Source organism: Tiliqua scincoides, chromosome 2 (assembly GCF_035046505.1).
Source record: "Tiliqua scincoides isolate rTilSci1 chromosome 2, rTilSci1.hap2, whole genome shotgun sequence".
In the NCBI taxonomy this organism is placed as follows: Eukaryota; Metazoa; Chordata; class Lepidosauria; order Squamata; family Scincidae; genus Tiliqua; species Tiliqua scincoides.
In genome coordinates, this window is record NC_089822.1 from 16,861,793 (window position 1) to 16,883,315 (window position 21,523).

The window sequence follows — 21,523 nt, forward strand, 5'->3', positions numbered from 1 at the left end:
CCAGAACCACCTTTCAGAGCGCGATACCATAGTATTTCGAGACTGAAGGTTGCCAATACAAAGACCCTTCTAGTACCCTTTTAGTGCATTAATCCCAATTGTCCACTTCTTTGCTAAACCAATTGTCTCGTCTCGATTTTTTAATGCCTTTGACAGTTCCTCAAGAACAGGCACAGACAGAGATTTCCACAATTTAGCCAACTCAATTCTGGTAGACGTTTACATCTTCCATTCCATATAAATGCTACCTTCCATATCAGTGTTTCTCAAACTGTGGGTCAAGACCCACTAGGTCTTGTTTCAGGTGGGTCCCCATTCATTTCAATATTTTATTTTTAATATATTAGACTTGATGCTACTATGGTTTGTGACTGCATTTGGGGAAACGTTACAGACCTGTACTTATTAACAAGCTACTATGTATATTCTTTTAACAACGATAGTAAATGGGACTTACTCCTGGGTAAGTGTGCATAGGATTGCAGCCTAGGATTGTTACAAATCTTCCTGCTTGATGATGTCACTTCCAGTCATGACATCACTTCTGGTGGGTCCTGACAGATCATCATTCTAAAAAGTGGGTCCAGGTGCTAAATGTGTGAGAACCACTGTTCTATATAGTTCAAAGGAATAGTCAAAGGATTGAACTTCAGTCTCTTGCCTGTTATTTGGTAAATTAGTTGGGCTACTTGTGACCACTATGTCTGAATACCAGGCAAGACCACATGACAGGATACAAATCTTCTTTATTGACACTGCTTTTTCAACACCTGAGAGTCATTTTCTGGAAATGTTTATTTTGTCTATGCAGAGTCATGAATCGTCTTTCAAAGCCTCAGTCTCAGAGAAGAGAAGGGAAAAGGGGAAATAAGAGGGCATGAGTTACAAAAAGGGAGAGAATAAATTTTGAGAATGCCCCAAGGGTGGTTTATTGTTCCAAGCTCCTTGGAGGCCACGGTTATTCATGTTGTCTCTGTAAGGTTCCAGGTTCATGGAGGGTGTTGAATTAATTATAGTAATAATGAAATGTTAAAGGGTTCATTAGCCTATGCTTTCTCAGGGGCATTTGGTCTGACCCTTTCAAAAGAAGACCATAAGTATCTTTCACACCATGGCAAACTAGTTGCCCTTGAGGGTCAAACTAAACATTAAGCCAGATTGAGAATAGTGTGCTTGTTTCCAATTCAATAAATAGGAGTCAGATCAGGCTGCCCAAAGATTAGGGAGGGGAAGAGAGGTTGGCAGATCAGGCTGCCCACAGACTGGGGAGGGAAAGAAAGGTTGGCATTTCCAGTGCCAATTCAGATTCTCCTCCCCCTGCCACATGGCTGCGATCCCAGGGCAAAAATATGGCTGCACAGAAAGGGGCTGATCTGGTCAGAGATCATGCAGTGGGCAAGGAGAGTTAACTCCCTTCCCCATGCCATGGTTCTATCTGTATCCAGTCTGATCCAACAGCTCTTTGCTTGAAAAAAAGGAGAAAGCATGCTGGTCTCAATTGCGGTTTAAGGTAACATCTAGTTTGACTTGACAAGTCAGTAGACTCAAAAACACACGGGGCCAATAAACCGTCCTCTGTATACTTTGGTATTTTCTCTCTCAATTCTCACCTCTCTCAACATCTGGTTATACCTTTCAGCATACAGTACTTTGATGATGATGATGATAATAATAAAATAATAATAACAGGTATTTCTTGGTCTTTATTCAAGACTTTATTCAAGGTGGTTTACATAGGCAGGCTTTTATTTAAATCCCTTATTAAATAGGGATTTTTACAATTTGAAAGAAGGTTCTTTCTTTCAAGAACCACTACATTTAAGGTGTTTTGTTCCGATCTGGCTTCACATTCTGGCCTCCATCCTCCCACGCTCAGAGCAGATGGAATGGCTCGGCTTCAGCTTGTCAGCTGCTTCAAGGTCGCACGGTGCCGGTGGCCTCGAACTGGCGACCTTGTGGATGTTATCTTCAGGCAGACGGAGGCTCTACCCTCTAGACCAGACCTCCTGCCCAGATATAACCAACCCCTCTCTGAATCTGACACCTTACAAAGCTAACCTGGGTAACCTGCCCCAAGGAGCTTGTATCAGAAAATAGACAATGAGAAAACAAAAGGAGGAGGCAGGGACAGACAAGGTTAGGGAGGGAAGGATGTGGGCAAGTGCTATTGTGGGTACTTAAAGCTTGATGACAGCCTTAAGCCTTCTGATTTCAATGGGCCTTGCTCATAGCCAACCAAGGATATGGATGATTGTCTATGAAATACAAATGATGGCATGCAGGCAAGTTTATGCATGCTTACCCAGAAGTCCCACCATGATCACCTGCTTCCAGGAAAGTATGCATACAATTGTAGCTGTATTTTTGTCCTGTGTCACCAATGCTGCTATAGTTAGGATCCATTATGGGCAAGAATATAAGAAATCCAGGAAAACTCTCTTCTTTTTTTGTTATTTTGTTGGACTCTGTCAAATCTTCTCTCCTTCCCAAGCACATGTCTGCTGCTCTGAAAACAAACTGGGGATTGGCCATAGCTCAGTGGTAAAGCTTATGTTTTGCACACAGAAAGTCCCAGGTGTAATCCCTGTTGTTTTAAGCCAGGGCTTAGAAAGATCCCTGTCTGAATCACTGAAAAGTCACTGCTAGACAGTGTAGACAGTATTGAGCTAGAGAGACAAATGGTCCCACTTGGTGTAAAGCAATTTCAGATGTTCACATGCTTTGGAATGGAGTGCATTATGTTTAAACCGCTTCCCTCACACTTTACATCTGTTTTTATCCCTTGTAGTAGTTGTATATTATCTCAGTAATCCATATTCAACTGTAGTTCTTTTTACATTATTTTTTTTCAATAAATTATTGTTCCAGTGGTAACTCTCAGGCTTTGTTAATTTTTAAAAACCTTTCCACAGAGCTGGTGCAGCTAATGGTCTAAAATGTGGGCTAGCTGGGCTACTCTGCCTCCTGATCTTGCCCATCACATAGAGGGGTGCTCAAGCATGTCTCTCCTCCTGCCCACACAACACGCTCTCTCCACACTCCGTATATTATCCCAGAGAGGAAATGTGTCATGCCACTTGTGAGCATAAGGTTCATTGACAGAAATGAATCAACTATGCCATTTTATTCTATGCGCATTAGACTTCGCACCAGTTGGTAGCATGAACACATTTCATCCCCATGTGGGTGGCAGAGGTGGGAACGGTGTGGGAATGGAAGCCACAAGTATTTGGGTGGATAGGTATGCTTGCACTGTCCTCCATGCAGTGAATAAAGAATATTCATCATCATCATCGTTATTCATCTGTGGTTCATTTATCACTTCTAATAGGGGATAGTCATAAGGAATGATGAGATAATGTATGTGAAGCCTTTTGAGCACTTGAAATGTGCTATTTACATGTGAACTAATTTTATTTGTATTTTTAAACCTGCTTTTAAATTATACCTTGGATTGGACATATCAAAGAAGGGCACACTTCTTTTAGAAAGCAGAAGGCTAGCTTCCAGCACCAGTGATAATGGTGTAAAGGGCTTCTGGTCCCACAACAGGCAGCTCAGATGAAAGGTTTTGGATTATCTCACTTACCATCCTGCTGTAGGAAATAAGCTCTCTCTTTACTCTCCTCTTTGTATCCGCCTGCCTTATCATACTACCTGTCTCCCATAATGAAAGACCACAGCTGTTGCCGTGAACGCAGACTCATTTGTACGTATCCAATGTCATCTTCAGACATTTTCTAAAAATGTTGCAACACTTTATCTGAAGTTTGAAATAAAGGTTTGGCTAGTGCAAAGCCCTGGACCAGAGGAAAATATAGCTATTGGAAGCTTTATGATATACAAAGTTGTCCCAGTCCCACAGATTATGACGGTCTTAATAAACCTTTATTTAGTGCCAAAAAGTGTCCAAGCTACTATACAGAACATAGCATCGGCATGCTTCCTGCCTGCCCAGCAAACATGCAAGTGACATTAGAAGCTAAATGACAGAGTAAAACACAAGTTGGTCCTCTGTGTTTTCAGCTTACTTCCTCTTGCCTCTAAGGTTCTCTGAATAGAAGATAAGAGCTTCCTTAGAAAATCTCAAATGCACCCAACAGGATACATGCAGAATGTCTTGGGAAAAACTCTGTTGCCATTTCAGTTTCTGCACAGGATTTTGGGGACGATGAACAAGACAAATGATTGTTCCCCATCCATAACTTGAGGGTATGATTATATTTGAATGTAACTATATCTGCAAAGTAGAGACTCCATGACTGAGACCATGCTTTACATGCAAATGTTCATGGGTTTAATCTCCAGAACCTCCAAGTAGGACTGGGAAAGACTTCTGTCTGAAATCCCAGAGAGCCACTGGCTGCAATCCTAACCACACTTTCCTGAGAGTAAGCTCCAATGAACAAATAGGACTTACTTCTGAGTAGACCTGGTTAGGCTTGTGCCCACTGTTGGACAATGCAAACAGCACTGAGCTTGATGGCTCAGTGGTCTTGACAAGGTAAAATGCACCTTCTCGGGTACTTCTCTGCATCTGTTCTGCATAGGCTTTGTTTTTTGTTTTCCAAACAGACCCTGGGAAAGCATGGAGAGTATAGCAGATGTTGGAATATGTATTGAATATATTGGATGTTGAATATATGGTGTATGTATATTCAATTTGGCATGTTCTTTGTGCCTGCTGGTCTCCATTGTGTAATGGAGCTGGTCTCCATGGCGGGTGTCCATGGCTGTTTGGTTCCGATTCTTTTTCATGGTCATTTTATTATTCTGGTTTTTGTTTTAATTTCCTAGGGGATTTGTGTCTTTTATCATTAGCTGCTTTGGATGTTTCTTTAAACAGAAAAATGGGGTACAAATATTTAGAAACAAATCGTGAATAAACCTCAAACCATAAAGTACACTATTAAAGCAGAAGAAGCTTTGTTTTAATTACTTGGGCCAAAGAGCAGCTCACAACCACAACATTCTCAGTACATCTCACAGTGTCCGTACATGTGAACATAAGAAAAGCCCTGTTGGATTCGGCCAGATGATCCAGCTGGTTCACCAGCTGCCTCTTGGAAGCCCACATGCTGTAAAAAAAAAAAAGGGGGGTGGGGTGGGGAGACACACTCTGCCATCATTTGTTCCCTGCAACTGGTATCCAGAATGGAAAGGAAAAGCCAGGGGTAGCATGACCCAGAACACCATCAAATGCTGCTTCAGATCCTCCTCCATCTCTACACAATTAGAAAAAAGCAGCTGCTTTCCATGCCCCTCACATGGTTTCTTCAGTTGTGGAAATGCAGGACTTCCAATTTGATTTAAAGAGACCACACAAGTGAAGGGGCTCTTTCATTCACTTGGTCCCTATATCAAACTGAAAGTCCTGCATGTCTGCTTTTGAAGAAGCCGTGTCTGGAGCAAGGTAAGGAGGTGGGTGATCCACTTTTCACTGGCATATGAGGGCGAGAGGTCAGGAAGGGCAAATGCCCAGTGTGGCACCCCATTGGCAGGTGCAGCAACCCTTCCCCGCTGCTGCCATTTTTCTTCTTTTTGGGGGCCCATTTTTGAGAACTTAGAAGGCCTTTTAAGAGCCAGGGAGGCCGCCCATGGGCTTCCCTACCTCAGAAGATTTTCTGAGGCCTTCAAAATACCAAAAAACAGCACTTCCAGTTTTTGTAACAGTGTCACTTTTGGGGCTTGTGCCCCCAGGCGCCACTGGGGCCAGGTCTGCAATTGCCACTTTCTGCTCACTTTTAGTGGGTGGAGAGCTGATCGATGTGGCTTGTGTCCACAGAGGGTTGGAGGGAGGAAATGGTGGTGGTAGTCTTGGGATGAAAGGGCACCCTGAATCTGCTGCCCTTTACCCCAACTCCCAGCAATTGACTGCTGATGCAATCCATGTCATCTTGCCTAACGAATGAGCTGCCCCTAGGAAAGCATGAAGGAAAGGACATTGAGGGGCAGCAGGATAAAGTACATCAAAAGCAAACAGAGAATCTTGGGGATATATTTAGGCTCTTCGTTTTCAAAAGTGCAGAGGCGATGATTCAAAGCCTATCAAAGGAAGTCATTGGTGTGCTCCAGTAAAGTACTATGTGTGTGTGGTGGGAGGGGGGAGTTTGAAATACAGTGAACCCTCAATTTAACGGAGCTCAATTTAACAGACTACTGTATTCTGCTCCATTAAAACTACTCATATATGTTTAGCACATGGTGTATCCATTGACATCAGTGCGATCAAATTTAATGAATTTTCTGCATTAATGGACACCTTCTCCCCATTAGTCTATTCAGTTGAGGGTTCGCTGTAGTTTCTCTGCTGGAAAGTGGACAGTAGTCCACAAGAGCTTTCCGCAAAATATCTTTGGTTAGTCTTTCAGGTTTTTTTTTCCTGTGGAATACAGATGGCTTGCCATTAATTTTCAAATTGCTAGGTGAGAGCTTCTGTTCTGGAACGGTTTCATAAAAGAGCACTCAGCTTCCCAAACTCCCTGCATCAAAGTTAAAAAAAAACACACCAGTAATATTATTAAGCACTTACTGAGTCTTCTGAAGATTTATAATGTGTAGTCTTGATACCTAAGGCTATAAGAGAAGAAGGAGATGGGATGTAAGGAGATTGGGTGTTTCCCAGAGCAACCTGTAGTTGGAAAAGCAGAATTTGGGTGCAGAGAGGAAGGAAGGAGGAGGAAAGTATAGATATTACTAAAGGGAAAGGGGAGGGTTCTGCAATTTTGACCACAGTGAAAGGCTGTCTCTTGGAAGTGGTTCTCTGTAGTCTGATCCAGGGGCCACAGGCAAGGGATAAACCTATAGGCAGGCCATGAGATTACTTCACTGACTCGCAGTGGGGAAGCTCATCTCATTGAATAAATACCATCTCACAAGGATTCCGAGAGAGTCATGAACTCCTACAAAATAGGCCTTCTCCTTTAAGAAACTTTGGACATTGGATGCAATAGGTGATTTGGGAAGGAGACCTGAGGCTGATCTTGAGACTCCCCTAAAAATTGGGGGAAAACAGTTTAAATTCATTCACACACATGCACACGCACAGAGAGAGAGAGAGAGAGCCACAAACACTGTGTGCCATCATTTTGACTAAATACGATACAGTGATGAGGAAGAATGCAGGGAGTTTGTAGGTCTTTGGTGAGGCTGCAAAGGTTACTGATCTATTTTGCAACGTTTAAGAGCATTGTGTTGCAGAGGGCACGGGGCAAGAAAACCACAATCGGACCAATCTCCTGAGGTCTAAGGACAGAAAGAGGGCTTGAAGAGTCCTACCATGCAATCAGGCAGCAGCCTTAAACATTGGAATAAGCAGGGCAAGGGAGCCACACTACTTTCCTGGAGAGAAGGGATGCACTGAGAAGAAGCCCACCAGGGTTAGCTGACCAGCATGGGATGGCTCAACAGCTTCAGTCACACTTGGGCAGACAGGAGAGTAGGAAAGAGGGAGAGCAGTTACCAATCCTGGGTGCTGGCTGGCTGGCATGGTGGTCCTTTGGTGGTGGCTGGAGTGGGAGTGACTTCACACAGCCCCAGTGGATTGCAGTCCACACACCAGAAGCAAGGCAGGATGGATGGAGGGAAGAGAGAGAACATGAGGTTCTGGGGCCTAGGGGTTTTATAAGACTTCCCCCCATAGATTCCTATAGGATCCTTTGTAGGATAATGTAATCAAGGAATCTTCTTTTGCTATCCCTACTGGGTTCTGCCTTTGTCTTTCACATCGATTTGAGGGGGTGGCAGCTAGTTGGGAAGTCCATTGGCCCATAAACAGGCCTCCTTGATTGAGGCCTTGATTGAAACCCAGTCATGGGGTTGGTGAGGACTGTTTGAGTCAGTTTTGTTTTGTTAAACTTGTTTTCCCCAAACTTAGGAGTTCCTTGGCAATGGCTGTGGTCACAAGCCATAGTTTCTGCTGTTTTCAGCAGAAGATTGAATTTTGGAGCCAATACTTCCATTTGAATTTAAGGAATAAACAAGTCTCCATTAGCATTCCATTAAATCCCCTAGCTTAATCAAAAGTGTGGCCTTCCTAATCTATGGATTTAGGGGCTCTTGCCATCAAGCCAGCAAATAACCATGGTCTGGCCCATGCTCTCTGGGCAGACACTCAGCACTAAGTACACATATAGAGCTGCATGTGCCTTCCATGCTCTGAAATAAGAAGGAAATAAATATTGACCAGGTAACATCATGCAGAAGAGGAGCTGGGGGGAGGGGAATCTGGTTACTAGGAAGGGCTCCATACTCCCCAATTTTGCCATGTACCCCTCCCAAATAATCACTGAAATTCCACTAAAATGTGAAAAGGGCAGCAAAATGGGGGTCATTTCAGCTCAGCCCTACAAGGTAGGTATTGTTCTCTTACTGCAGATATGGGACTAAGTCTGAGAAATAATGGCTTCTTAGAGCTGCTTGTTCTTGACAGGTGGTAAGGGCAGTAGGTGGAGACTTTTCAATTCACAGCTTCATCCCTGAGCCATGACCCTGAGTATCTCCAGTATAGGCAACATTCATATATCTGTTGCTAACCAAAAGGTCTGCAAAGATGCTTTCTGCTGAACCAAATTGTTTATCCAGGTCAGTATTGACTACACTCACTGGCTACAGCTTTTTGGGGTTTCTTATCCAACCCTACCTAGAGGGTTCAATCTAACTAGCGGGTTCAACCTACCTAGAGTGAACATAGAACCTTTCACATGCAAAGTATGTGCTCTATCATTGAGCTCTAGCCCCATCCATATGTACCATAAGAGTCACACCACCACTAGGCCAGGGGTGGCCAACCTTTCAACTTTAGAGCTCCAGAACCTTTAACAATTGTATAGAGGAGGGAATTTCAGCAGGTGCAGCTTGTTGCCTATGAGATGACAAGCTGCACCTGTTGGAATTCCTTCTTCTACATGATTTTTAAAGATCCAGGAGTGCTAAAGTTGAAATATTGGCCATCCCTGCACTAGGCAGACAAAATAGCAAAATATGTGGGCAAGGATGTAGGACATCACATTTTCCACAGGACAAAACGTGGCGCCTTAAAAATTCAGAAAACATAATATCCCAGAAACACTAACTTGATAGAAGCCATCGTGATCCCATGCAGTATCAGCTCTACATTTAACATAAGAAAAACAATTGCATGGAAAAGCCTCCAGAATCTTGTTGGTACACAACCTTTTTTGTTGTTTGGGTCATCAGTCTGTTCTGGGGTGCTCTGGCCTTCAGACTGTGGGTCGGAATCTACAAATGGGTCACACCGTGACCAAAGGTCGATCACACTAGTAGCATTACCATAATATTTTATTTATGGGGGGGTGTGAGTGTGTGTGTGTTTAAAAGAAAAGCTACATATAGCATATGTTTCCAGCTGTTTGTGTGGTGCCACAAATGGGTCACACTCAAATCTAAGGTGAGTTGCACAAGTGACTCACCATTATGTTCCTGTTTGTTCATTAATTTTGGGTTTTCTTCTGAACGAGAAACTGGAAGTCAGAAAACAGATGGAAAAAATAGAACATCTTTACTTTTAAGAGTGGTGGTATGGTGTGGACTGGTAGCAGTTTTCACACACGGATAAGAAAGACTGAGCACAATCCTGCCCTTGACTTGGGCCTTCCTCCCAGCGCCTTGCGTCGGCTTAGATGTGTCAAAGTAAGGACGAAAGGTAGGCAGGCGGGAGGCAGGGAGGAGGCAGGAGGGAGGCATTCCTGGGCGGGGGGAGGGCAGTCGGTGGGCAGCCCTAGGGGCGGGCGGGTGGGGAGCAGGAGGCGGGACTGGGATCCAGCAGTTATGCCGGATCCCAACCCCTGTTCCTGGGGAGAATGGAGCGACTTCCAGTCGTTCTGCTCTTCTCAGACTTGTGCAACCTCAAGAGGTGGCGCAAGTTCAAGCAGATCCATAGGCGCCAGTGGCCCTTACCCAGAGGTATGGGGAAATATTTCCCCTTGCCTCTGGCTGAGCCACTTGTGGCCACAATCCTGCACTGGATACAGCACAAGCCAGTTCCAGCACAGGATAGGATTGCATCCTGTGTCTGCTAACTTTTCCAATTTGGTGCAGTAATTAAAATTACAGGAGGCTGGTCACTCACTGCCTGTGGTCTACCTAAAATGGAAAAAGATAGAAGGTAAAAATTTGAAATGGTTTCCATGTTGAAGCCTGGGGCAAAAAGTGGGTCCTGTCCTCCTGGGTCTGAGAAGTTTTGAAGACTGTTGATTTAGAAGGCCAGAGGAAACCTCTCAGCAGTTTGCGCATTTCAAAGGAAAGTGAGAAGCACAGATAAGATTTTTTTGCAGGGCAAAAATTCCCTAAAGCCATTTTGACTTGACTTTGAAAGGCGTGTGGGCTTGGAGGTTTATATTTACAGCAGGAGGGAGCAAAACGGATGCCTTCATGGTGTGGGACTTTTCCTGTCTGCAATTGTTTCCCATTTCCGCAGTTTTTATTTGGTGCCTCATTTCCTCAAGATAATGAAAGATATAGGAAATCTATTCCCCAATAACAATGAGCCCGTTGTATCTGGGGCATGCCATTTGTCACACATTTCATGTAAGCATTTTTAAGACACAAGGGCCTGATCCACAGCAAACTCCTCAGAAATTTTTAGGAGTGGATCAAGGGCATACGGTTCTTGTAAGCTCATATTAATTTCAGTGTGGTTTTGGGTGAAAGAATTTCCCAGTGGAACCTCCAATGACACCAGAGACTTAATATCAAGAGTGTTTTTTCTTTAAAAGGTTATAAGTACATTGTGAGCCATTGAGCAATTTTCCTCAAATGCTTCATGTTCTTAGAGATTATTTTAATCATTTTAAAAATAAATGAAGGATGATTATGGCTGCAATCCTATACTCACTTCCCTGGAAGTCAGTGCCATTCAACTCATTGGGACTTACTTCTGAGTAAACATATATAGAATTGCACGCTAGGCCCAGTCCTAGACATGTTTATTAAAAAAAAAAAAACTGTATCTTAATGCTGTCAGTCACTTCAGTTGGATTTATTTTGAATTGTACAGTTATTTAAGATTGCAGACTCATCCATGGAAATATGTGAGAGCAGAGAGTTTTGGTTTTCCAAACTTTTTATTTCATGTTTTATGGTCATCAAAATTAAAAATAAAACATCAATTCCCAGATTTGAAACGCCTTTGAAAATTAAAGAAACAGGAAGCTTAATATCTATGTATTGTTAAAAATAATACTTTTGGGACTTATATATTAATATTTTGACAGGCAAAAATATAAAAAGGTAGGTTTTGTATAAAATTGACCCCATCATTCTGCAACTAAATCACATAGCTATGGAGAGAGAAAGTTATGGATCAACACCAACAATGAGAAACTGTGCAGTAAAATTTAAAGGAAAAATTCTACAATGTATCCCATCATAAATCCTGCCATCCTTTAGAAAACCATCAATGACGAAATGATCTGAAGAGTGACTCACGATTCTGCAGAGTTGTGGTTCAGAAAAAGCAGTACTGGATGCTGCTTGTGTTGTGGTTCATTCACAAGGTAACAGCTTTTGCCCAAGGGGTGTTAGAAGTATTGGAAACAAGGACTGTTGTCAAGCTGGGACCAGAAGGAAACTTTGCATGATTGTGATTCCCCCTAGAGAATGCCAGTGTTAAAGGCAGAGTCTTTAAAGGATGTGGAAGGAACAGTGTGTTCATCAGATGTTCACCTCCTTCAGCCAATGGTTGTGATCTGAGAGTCAGCATGTTCAAAAGGAGCATTCCAACCCACCTCCCTCCCACTCTCTAATATTTCCTTTCAGTAACAAAACTAAATACTGCAAATACAACAATTTCCTTTGGAAGAGCATGTACATGTTCAAAGAAGCAATGCTGACTGCTTTATTAGAAATCATGTGGGGGGCAGGAATTCCTCATTCTGGTTTGTTCCATTTAGTGGAAGGGCTCTGGCTCCGTGGAAGGGCACAAACACATGCTGAAGGTCTGAGGCTCCAGCCAAAGTCATCTGGCACCCGGGGCCCATAAATTTTTGGCACCCCCTCCATGAAAAAATTATTTGCAGTAATAGTCATGACATGAAATGAATAATGGCCCGAGAAGAAGCAAAGACAGTGAACATTTTCTTTTTGCAAACTTTGTGTGTACACTTAACTTTGTTCGTTTGTATATATCTATTTGTATATATATGACTTTGTAATTTCGTATATATAATCACACCAATAAACATGCTTCTTTTGTGGGCGGCTGCAACCAGCGCTAGCTGAATCGTGGCAGCAATCAGTCACCCCCGGTGCTGCTGCCATCTTGGGGTGGCCTCTTGGACACCCCCTTGCAGACTGGCACCCAGGGCCTGATTCTCCCCTGACTACCCTCTTCATACACCACTGCGCATCATTGCTTTTTGACTACAGAGCGTCATTCTATTTCAGGTGAAAACGCTTGACTATGAGCTGTTCCAAAACAGCTGCTAACTTTGTTCACTGGTACCATCTTTAAAAAAGAATTTGGCTGCTGAAGCACCATCTGCGGTGTAAGAAGAGGGTGGTCAGGCCCCCCTCCAGACCTGGATGCCCGGCTGCAAGAGTGTCCAAGAGGTCACCCCAAGATGGCAGCAGCACTGGGGGTAACTCTGATTGCTGCCGCGATTTAGCCAACGCTGACTGCAGCTGCCCACAAGAGAAGCATGTTCATTATTGGTATTATATATATGAAGTTACAAAGTTTTATCTATATAAACACACACACATACACACAAATATTTGTATAAAATTCAAACAGAGCTGATAAAATTCAAGTAGAGCTGAGAAAGTTTGCGCTATGAGACCCCAGAGAGTCCTGTCCTGGACTCTATAAGTCAATATAATATGAATCAGTTTAAGGCTGTTTCATATATATACCCTAGTGTGGTTCAAGGTCTTAGAGTGGTTTACAGCAATTGATGCTTCTTTCTTTGTCTACCTCTCTTGAGCCTGCATTGTCCTTTTTAGGTTGTACGCTATTAGTCTGCTGGTCATGTACTTCGCCTGTCTGATTCTCTGGGTGCTGGAACCTGATAGTAATCTTCAATGTGCTGTTTCATCCCCTTCCCCTTCAATATTGTCTCTGTTCTGGTTTCATGGTCTGTGTGGATGTTGTGTAGTCCATGCAGTAGAATCAACCACGTGGAAGTTTAGCTGCTGGTTATGTTTTGAAGTGAATGAAAATTGAAGTGAATGCTGCAATTGCAGCCTTGTCCAGGTGTGTTGGAAGAAGGGGAATTTGTGGATAAAATAGGATTAACTTTAACATTTTTCTATTTCACTGTTTCTTTACCAGATAGGGTTTATCTCCGTTTATCAACCACCCGGGAGCTTAGGTTGATCAATTTTGTGTGGCCGGAGGTTTTGAACTTGACTTGAACCCAGTAGGCCAGGACTTGAACCCAGGTCTTCTTCATCCATGTACAACAATCTATCCATTGCATGCACTGTGGCCATTGTCCCAGTTCTGCCCCATATGCTGCCGGATACACAACACTTGGCGCACCTGGGACTTCCAGGCATGATCTGGGGGCACTTGTGTAAGGGTAAACAGCAGGCAGGACAATGCAGCACCTAGCAGTTAGCAACCAACCAGCACCCATTTCTCTGCTTTCCCACATCACCCTTTTAATTGGGTAAACTGGAAACAAATTGAGAAAAGGTAGGTTTCACTGACACCACTCAAAGCTAGAGAGCCCAGACAGAAGGAGGCTGCCTTCAGAATCAATTTTGTGTTGATTGCCTTCCTCCAAGCCTAAAAAGGAGCCCCAAAATCTGGGGAGTCCCCTTGAAAACAAACAGAAGTAGAATGTGGGCAGTTTGGGAGATGTAGCAACCTGCACTCTCTTTCATAAATAGTCCGTTTTGAATTAAGGAAATGTACATTTTTGTTTCAGGGCAGCCCAATCCTGAGCTGCCTGACGCATGGGACTGCCACAGTGTCAAAAATGGCTTGCATGGCATTCTGAGCACAACTGGAGTCGGCACTGGTGCCTCGGGGGAAGGTGCCCCCGGGAAAGGAAAGTAGTCCCTCAATGGAATTACTCGATTCTGTGGCAGCTAAAAGAGTTCCGCGGTCCCACCCTCCTCCTGCCCCGCTCCCTCCCCATGGAAGCCTCCTCTCCACCCTCTCACCAACTGAAGCCTCCTCTCCGCTTGCCCTCATGCCCCTACCTATCTCTCCACTGCCCAGCAGTTTGGGCGATCATCGAGCAGCAGAGCACCAGCTATTCACCACTGCCAGACCAACACTGGCTGGCGCTGGATTAGCTCCAGTGCTCGGCTGGCGCTAAGGGCTCACAAATGTGCTTTACAGCATGTTTGTGACAGTGCACACTGGTGGTAAGCCAGTACACACTGTTTAGGACTGGGCCCTAAGACAGTACCATTTTTGCTTTTTGGTCATAACTTTTGATAGAATTGAGATATTTTACTCCAGTTTTTTTTCATTGCATTCTGATGTAAATTAAGCATGCAGTGGTATATAATACGATGGAATTATTTGTAGAAACTGCAATTTTAGCTATTTTGGTCACTAGTGGTGTCAGCCCCCCTTTGTGCGTCCACCCCCTTTGTGCATCACCTGGTGTGGCTCACACCCTCTGAACCCCCTAGTGACACCACTTCTTACAGCAGGATGGACAGGCAACCACTCCTCCCCCACTCCCTGAAGTATTAGGTATTCCTAATGTGGAGTATCTGATCTGAGACCTGAGCATATGTGCAAATGTGCACAACCTGTGAATGTTCACCAGGTTTCACCTGTGGGATTGGGTACTGAGAAGAATCACAGAAGTGCCTGAATTTTCCACTCTGGGAAATAAAGTGGAAACCAGTGAGCTGACTGTTTTACTGGTGACCAGTCTTGTTTTACTGGTCAGTAACCAATGACCAGGTCTTGTTTTACTGGTCAGTTGGGCAAACGTGGGTACTTCCTCCAAATGACTTAGTAGTCCCTTCAAGATGCTGAGACATCACAGATATTTCTAGGGTGCTAGAAGGGTCCAGAACAGTTGAAGTATAGACAAAAAATAGGGGTAAACCAGAGATTTTAGCCACAACATGATACAGTCACATTGCTGAAATGAACAGGTGTAAGTCTGGTCAATGCCTGAAAGGGTGATTGCCTGGGAACCCAATGGGTGCCACTTAGGGTTCTATGGTGGAAGAACACTTACAAATGTAATTAAATAAACACTGTTTGTAGTCTATAAGAATTAAGCACTGTTCTTTAGTAGTAGTGTATAGAAAGGTTGAAATGGATTGTTTGTCTTGTGGGAAAATGTCCTTCCTGCATGTCAAGAATTTGGGCTGCCATAGCATAAAGCTAGATCCATTTTCCTACCCTATTTATTGCAATAGAAGAACATTCACCTCTCTCAAAAGCTGAAAAATAAAGCTATCTGGTTGTCTTCACTGATTTCCTTTGATTTATCACCTTAAGTGCCGACCTTCACCTTTAAAGTTCTTTACAACTCAGCCTCTCCCAGCTAATCTGTCCTTATCTTTTATTGTCTCCAACATTTTCTGCCAATTTGCCAGCATTTAACAAGACAGTTCCCTCTCCCTGCCTCTCTTCTTCACAAATGCATGGACTGTCCACTGTGGATGGGGCCTAAAAGTGATTGTGTTGCTTCTTCTGATCTGAAAAGGAAGGCTATAGTTTTCTGTCCATTAAAACAATAAACACAAACTACAAATCGATAAATTTAAATATAAACAGTAGGAAAAAAAAACCCCCACAAAAACACACACACCACAGAATAAAAAAAGAATGCACTTCAGCAGTAAAGCATGTTTTCCATGCTCAATCCCTGGCATGGTCAAGTAGGGTTTGAGGAAAAAAACCACCTGAAACCTTGGAGAACTACTGCCAGTCAGTGTAGACAATGTTGAGCTAGATGGGCCAGTGGTCTGACTCAGTATAAGACACACTTTCTTTCTTTTCTTTTTTGTGTGCAAAGTTTATTTATTTATTACAGATACAGGTAAGGAAAATGGGTTAAGCTTAGGGCTGGGACTACATAGGTTACTCATGAGGATATTGGCCATAGATTACAACAGGTCTCAATCCAAAAAAGAAATCAACAACGACTGAAAAAAAAATCATTGATACAAAAATTATCCTATTTGTCATTATACTAATTAATAATTTAACTAAACAATCACTATTGTTTAACTAAAACTATTTATCCAATCGTAAAAAGGCTTCAAATTTTGCACATAAAATATTCTTGCTGCTATACTGATATGTACAATAAAATGTTTCTTATATTGGTCTTCAATTTCTGATATCACATTTAAAAGGAATATTTCTGGTTTGAATGGTACTACACAATTCAATATCTCTTGTAAAAATATATATCATTTTCCAATATTTTTTACTTTCCACATAATCACCACGTATAATAAAGAATTCCCTCATTCTCTTTGCATATCTAACAATTATTTGATGATCCAGGGTACATTTTTGCTACTTCCTCTGGCATTAAATATCATCTATAAAAAAATTTATATAAATTCTCTTTAGAAGATACCGCTTTAATTATCTTAATACCACTTTAATTATCTTAATATTGGTGTTCCAACTTTGTTTTCATTTACATCTACTTGATTTGACATAATTAATGGAATACTCCTCACTTCTGAGGAGAATTCAATCCAATATCTACAAAAAAATTTCCACTTGTTATTCAGCCATTTTCCCCTTCCTATCTTAGTATTTTCTTTGTTCTCTGTCTTGTTGATATTTTCCTTCTTTTCCTCCCACTGCTCCTTCCACTCCTTCTTAAGGGAGTTCCTTAAGGGAGAAATATAAGGGAGTTCCTTATATTTCTTGATCCCTCTCTTTTTTCCTTCTGTTTTCTCCATTTTATTCTTTTTGAATTTAATCCAAAGATTCTTCTTCTTGAAAGGACGTGCTCTCTTTCTCTGAGAATTCCCTCTTTTTTCTTCCTGAAAATTCTGAGTTCTAGTAATAAATGCTGCTTTTTCCATCTCCAATCTCATTACAAAAATCTTCAGTTTCATGTGACATTTGGTCCATTCTTTTTTTCCATCCCCTCCATACTTTTCTTTGTTTGTCTGTCAGGGAGGAGTTTCTTTGCCTCATTTGTTCAGATCGTTTTCCAACTTCTTGCTTCAGTTCATTTCTAAATTCTCGCAACATATCCATTAATGAGGTCTGGCTTTTGCTAACATCCTTTAAACTTTTTGATATCATTCTTATCAGTATCAAATCAAGCCGATTCCCACAGTTAAAGAGTCATCCAATTCTTACTATCTTGCATCCCTTCTTGTCAAAGATAGTCTTTAAGTTTTTATATCCAAAAGGGGTGGGTCAGTAATCCAACTGAAGTTAATAACACTGTCAAATTAAGTTAGTATACCTTTAATTGTTCAGGCCTGAGTCAAGCCTTTTGCGGCAAAAACGAAAGTGAAAATTGTTCCATACTTTAAAGATTGTTAATTTCTTTTCCATGCATACCATTCCAACAGGGTGATCCTTTATCTCTTGTCTTCCAATCATCCTTGTTACAAATAAGAAGAAAAAAAAACTTCTCCAGCAGGGGCTTTTTAAATCCACATTCGCTCTTTTTCCACTCTGGGTGGCTGCAAGCCAATGCAAATAATCTTAAAGTTTTCTTTCCCTCCTTCCAACCTCTTGATTGCAATTCTTTTTATAGCTTTTTAATGAACTGGTTACTCACAGTTAAAGGCTTTGTTCGCTTTCATATTTTATCTAGGCCGTGGGGGGGGGGAGTCCTCAGCTGTCCGAATAGTCTCCGAAGATGGCGTCCGGGATACAATGTGATTCAGCACAGAGCAGTCGGGGAAATATCTCTGAAACCGCCGTTTCACGAGACTGTCCTGTTCAAGCTCTCAGTCTTCGTTCCTTCTTCTTGGCAACAAAGAGTACCTCATTGTTGAGGTCCTTGGAAAACACATCTATTTAGCAGTTCCCCTCAGAGCCCTCCAAGGTTCCCTGCTACTTCACTGAGTGTTAACTCCGCCCCCAAGACACACTTTCCTATGATCGATAAGTACAATAGCTCTGTAAGAATGAATCAACTGAAGTAATCAACTGTAAGCTCTGTAAAGCTTTACAAAGTAAAGCTCTGTAAGTAATCAACTGAAAGGAAACTGATATCCCAGTCCTATGCCGGCTGCCATCACCACAGTAGTGTCAAAACACCCACCGCTATATCCCACAGGGCCAATGAGACAGCTGGACATCAGATCCCTTACCCCATATCAGTGTTGTCACTAGGGGATCGCGTCATCTGGTGCGGGATGCCAGCACATCACCCCCCCCATGCAGTGGGCAGGGCCCCAGATGGTGGGCGTGGTGATGTACCATCACTCTGCCCCCACTGGTCTTTTGGCTGTACCTTTTGATAGAACACATTCTGCGTGAAATTACGCATTGATTGATATACAACATGCTGGTATTATTCCTCCAAACTGTGATTTTAGTCATTAGTGGTGTCACCACCCCCCAGGGTGTCAACTTACTAATACCTTATTGCAGCAGTTCTCAAACTTTTAGCACTGGAACCCACTTTTTAGATAATGACAATCTGTCCAAGACCCACCAGAAGTGATGTTGTGGTGGAAGTGACATCATCAGGCAAATTAAAATAAGTATAAATAATTAAAGTAAAACAAATAACTAAATAAGCAGAAGCCAGCCCTGGTCCACCAAATGAATTTCCTCTGTAGCCTGCCTGCAATAAAACCTCCCACTCCAAAATCAGTAAGGTTTTCAGCCCTACCAGTGCCCAGTTCAATTTCTGTTTAAACCAGATCACTGCCAGGATCCACCTGGCTTTGCAAGTCTCAAAAAGGTTCGCCTTATCAGCTGAAGCCTCTGTTTTTATCCTTTTTAGTGGGGGGGGGGGGAGGCTCCTTCTGGAGCATTTGTTGAGCTCCAGTTCCATCAGATCAGGACCATTCTGGTGGCTTCACATTCCCCTTTGCCTGACCTGACCACAAGCCAAGGCACGTTTGCTTGCTCGTGAGTAAATGTCACTGTGAGGCTTAGTTTCTCTTTCCATAGGGCTCAATACATTCGTCTGCTTGGAGGGAGGGACTTCCTTCTCAGGTGTTTTTGGGGGCTGCATTCATTGGATCAGGACCATTCTGGTGTCATTGGATTCCCCTTTCCAACAGACTAAGGCAAGTTCACCTACTCGTAAGTAAACCCACGGTACGGTTCAGTTTCACTTTCCATAGGGCTTCATGCATTTTTTGTTCTCTAGTTTTTTGGCTATAACTTTCGATAGGAAGGAGATATTTCACTCAGGTTTTTTGCATTGCATTCTGCTCAAAATTCTGCATCCAACGGTATATAATATGATGGGGTTACTCCTAACCACCACAATTTTAGCGCATCCCCCCAGTGCACATCACCCCTCCTGTGCGTGTCACCCGGTGCGGCCCGCGCGGCCTGCACCCCCTAGCGACGCCACTGCCCATATATCCTATGGGGCTACTTGAATCTGTACCAGCTCAATCGGTGGTACATATTTGAGTAGCCTGTGTAGGACTTTCAGATATAGGAGGGTGGGATAGGATTTGACCTCTGCTGCCATCCCCATCACACTTGTAGGCCTGAATCATCTCCTGGGTCACCCTCCTTCACCCAGTTTTCCCCCCTTCTGCCTTCCTCTGCTCTCCCCCTGCCCAGGAACACCTCCATGCTGATTGGTGGGGAACTTCCCACTCCCAGGGCCTGGCGGGACACCAACTGGCGTGGAGGCCCAGCACTGACTGGCACTGGCCTCCTGCCAGCCCCTCCTGGGAGGGACGGCCCTTAAGGCATGTTTGCAACAACTTTTGCCAGGGTAGCACACAGGCCTCCAGTGATGCCCCGGTATAGGATTTAGCCCTAACTCCTTCCACATCAGAAGAAAATCAGTACTGTACAGGGGAAAAAAATCAGTTCATTTGAAAGGTCTTTTTGAAAAGCCAGGTTTTTGTATAATCCCTGAAGGTGTCCAGGTTGAGGCCAGGTTGTCCTCACTGGGGAGGATGTTGCATAAGGATGGTTATGCTACTCAGAAGGTCTTGCTGCTACATTTCAGCTGGTGGGGGTAAGAAGAAACAAACCTTCAGATGCTGAATGAACTAGTTCCTGCTGCCATGGTATACACAGTTCCACCCCTTTCTCACGAAAGTTGAAACATGCTCTTGCATGTCAGCTCCAGGGGTGTAGCTAGCAGGCAGAGGAGTTCTTGAAGAGAGGGTTTTGCATGGAAGGAGCTCACTTGTATCTGTCTCTGACATAAATGCACAGGCATCCCACGCTTTCTCCCTAGAATGTTGCTAGCCATGGTAGAGATGGACACTAGCAGTCTGCTGGCTTGGAGGCACCCACTCTGAGCATTTCTGTCTGGCCATGCAACCTTGCCAAATTAGAATCTAGTTATGGTTAAAAGTTTGTCGACAGTTTTGCTTGGATGAAAAAGAAAAAGTGTTTCAAATGGTAAGAAATGCAAATGCACAAGTGGGGGTCCCAGGGCCCATTGGACCAACTGGGCCCCACACCTAAGGGGATGCTGTGCAAAGGTAATCTACTCTAGTCTTGTCAAATATCAAACAGGGCAACAGGGAGGAATCGGGGGCAGCAAGGAGGTGGGAGGGGTGCATCCAGTGGCAATGGCACACACCAGATCCTATTCCCTCCCCACCCCTTTGCTGTCCTTGGACATACGCCACCAAAAGTGGCGGTCCAAGAATAGGCAGCCCAAGAGCTTACTGGGAAGTAAGTATACACATTTTAAACTTACCTCCCAATTGTCCTCGTGTCGCCTCCCTCCCTCCCACTGAATGCAGTGTGCACCTTTTTGCTACATCTGCACTGATGCAGCTGGTAGAGGAAAGGATTGGGCCCTTAGTTGTAAACATGCATAGGCTTGCACTGTAAATTGCATTATCAGCTGAAATCTCTGCACTGTGTTGTATACGTGAACCTCTTAGAAACCAAAGGAGAAAGAACATATTGAAAGTGTGCTCATATAATTGCATTGGGATTATATAGTGGCACTAACTGGGATTTCCTAAACCTGGCATAAACAAACCTTCCAAACCGAAGTTTGCAAAAAGAGAAATGAAAGTGAGACTGGAGGACTAGCCTTTCAAAAACGGGCCTGTGCACTTTACCACCCCGTGTCATTCAAGATTCATCTTGGAGTCTCCTTCATTGCTTTATTGCAGCTCAAATGGATCCTAAAAGCCAATTTGTTTGCTTTAAAAATAATGCTTGTTCAATGTCTGGCCCTGCAAACACAGTTAATTTGTGTAATCGGACACACCCCAAGCGATTCTGAAGCACCACTCAGATGATGCGTTAGCAATTAATACTCAGCTTAGGCAGTCATTAGCTCTGGTATTAATGGATCGTTTCACATTTATTATCATTTACAAGATCAGCAGAAGCTGCTCTCTCTTGAGAAGATATGAAGTCGTTTATTTCAGCAGAACTTTTATCACCTGCAGAAAATTGAAAAGGTCAGAAATGAGGAAC